General features: G+C 37.6%; 1 protein-coding gene across 1 annotated transcript in view; it reads right to left on the reverse strand.

The window, feature by feature from the left end:
- Positions 1-2,792, reverse strand: part of CFAP47 (cilia and flagella associated protein 47) — a 458,234-nt gene that overhangs the window by 79,090 nt on the left and 376,352 nt on the right. The window lies entirely within an intron of this gene.

Raw genomic sequence — 2,792 nt, forward strand, 5'->3', positions numbered from 1 at the left:
TAAGGACTGGGAATGACTGGTCACTATGACACACACATTGACAACCAGGGGGCAGACACTCAATGCAGGAGCTGCCCTCTGGTGGTCAGTGTGCTCCCACATGGGGGAGCTCTGCTCAGCCACAAGCCAGGCTGAAGGCTGCCAGTGCAGTGGTGGTGGTGGGAGCCGCTCCCGCCTCCTCAGCAGTGTTAAGGATGTCTGGCAGCAGCTTAGGCCTGCTCCCGCTGGCAAGTGGACATCTTCTAAGGGCTCCTGGGCTGTCAGAGGGAGGGATGTCTGCCAGCTTAGGCCCAATCCCCTGGGGAGTGGGCCTAAGCCAGCAGGTGGTCATCCCCCAAGGGGTCCCAGACTGTGAGAGGGCACAGGCTGGGCTGAGGGACCCCCCTACCGAGTGCACAAATTTTTGTGTGCACCAGGCCTCTAGTAGGAGTATAAAAAGGTACAAGCAATTTCAAATTCTTTGTAATTAACCACCAAATTTAAATTGTTTACATAACAGAAATGAGCACAAATGTGCAACAAAAGCATATACAATGTTATAAACAATATTTTTCATATTAGACAAAACCTAAAAAAAAGGTTCATCAAAATAAAAAGGAATATTTTTTCAAATGAGGACTAGCACACAGAACAACATGAATAGGTCAATAAGGCCCAACTATCAATTTAGAGCCTCACATATAAATATGAGTAAAATAAGCATCAGATAAAGTTTCTAACAGGAAAAAGCAAAAACATTAAGATAAAGTCCATGGCTTCTTAAAATGACCATTCATACCTTCAGGGATAGAGAGAAGATATTACAAACATGAAATAAGAAGAGAACATTACATTTTTTAAACAAACAAAAGAAGCATCCTAATACAAACAGAAACAAAAAATGGTCTTGGATGTTGATAGCTGACATGAAAATTCAACAAAAAGATTAGACTATAAAACTGAACAAATATGTATAAATGCAAAAATACAAATGTTGGGAGAAAAGACAAAAAAAGTAATAACATTATCAAAATAGTCCCCAAGTTCTAAATCCAAAACATAGATGTAGAAAGAGAGAAGAGAGAAAATAGAGAGATGGCATAAGTCGAGATTTCCAGAAACAAAAATTATGTCATTTGTTTCCATATTGAAAGAGACCTCAAATACCTGAGAAAATGTGTGAAAATAGAGCCATACCAACATATTAAGAATTTTAAGGACACTGGGTACAATGAAAAACTGTGCAAATTTTGAAGGGGATAAGAATCCAAAACAAAGCTGGTTAAAAAAATAAATAAATAGTTATCACCAAACATCTTTGAATATCATGTCTTTTAATTATACACAGTATGACTTGGAGAAAAAGAAATTATTTAAAAAAAATGTTAAAAAATAACAAGGACCTAAAAAGAGAAAAGGCTAGTGCATTTTAATGAAATAAAAAAATCATGATTGTAAAACTGTGAGCCAAATATTTTCATAAAATTGTCTTACATCTATTAATATTTATACATATATATAGTTTACCTCTATTAACATTTATTTTAAAACTAGAAAAATATATAAAACTAGAAATAAGTTTATAAATAACTTGTAGTAGATACTGCTGGTATCCCACCTGGTTCCTGAAGATTTTTACCAGCTCTCTGCCCCATCACCCAACTTCTGAAATCTTGCTGTTCATCTTCCATGTGAGACCTTCAGATGATTACCCTTGGGTCCTGGAGCCTCCTCAACCTTACAGGAGAAGTATCTGGGAGCTTATAGCTCATCCTAAGGACCGTACAGTGACTAGTATGGGAGTCAAAAGCCCAGCATCTTGGCATCATGACAAGACCAATTCTGAGATGTGATTTATGCGCCAGGACTTTCTGCAGGATCAGATAAAGTCTGGGACTGTACTTGAAATCATACCCTTGCTGAGCTTCTCTTTTCTTATCCCACTTGCCCTATTCTCTTACTGATTTTTCTAACTGGGATCACTCCTTAATAAATCACTTGCAGTGAGGTTTTGGCTCAAGGTCTGGTATTAGGAGAATAAAACACTCTTTTGGTGTGCTTAGGGAGAAAAATTGATGAAAAGGCACCGATTTGCCTACTAGCAGAAATTGTGACTTGGTTATCCTTATGTAATAGCACCAAACTCAGTGCCAAACATATAATAACAACTCAACCACCTAAATATAAATGGCCATATTTCAAGGGAATACAGTATTAACCACGTGATCAAGTATTTTCAGTTGCCTATTGCTTACCCTCTGCTTTGCCTTGACCAAACTTCAGTCAGCCTTCTCTCTTTCCTACAGCCCCCTGAACTCTGCTGTCTCCAAAACTGAGCAAACACACACACAGAAAAGAAAAGAAGAGAAGAGAAGAGGAGAGAAGAGAAGAGAAGAGAAGAGAAGAGAAGAGAAGAGAAGAGAAGAGAAGAGAAGAGAAGAAAACCAAACCAAACCAAACAAACAATACAAAAAGAAAAGAAAGAAAAAAGAAGAGAAGAAAAGAAAAGAAAAGAAAAGAAGAGAAAAGAAAAGAAAAGAAAAGAAAAGAAAAGAAAAGAAAAGAAAAGAAGAGAAAAGAACATTTCTCTGTTCTTGGCTTTTCCTGTGAATTAGCTTATTCCAGTGAGATGCTTTTCCGATCAGTCCCCACTGGTCATTTTCCCATCCTTGTCTAGTTTTCCTTCTAAAGATTCTGCTTAGCTCTCTCCACTTGCCCCTCCATTACCTTATAAAGTAAAAAGTTTTTTCTATTTGATTTTGAGACACTTGCATATTTCAGAGATCAGAGAATTCTCCCTACTGCAATAGTCT

This window comes from Myotis davidii, unplaced genomic scaffold (assembly GCF_000327345.1).
Source record: "Myotis davidii unplaced genomic scaffold, ASM32734v1 scaffold1107, whole genome shotgun sequence".
Classification (NCBI taxonomy): domain Eukaryota; kingdom Metazoa; phylum Chordata; class Mammalia; order Chiroptera; family Vespertilionidae; genus Myotis; species Myotis davidii.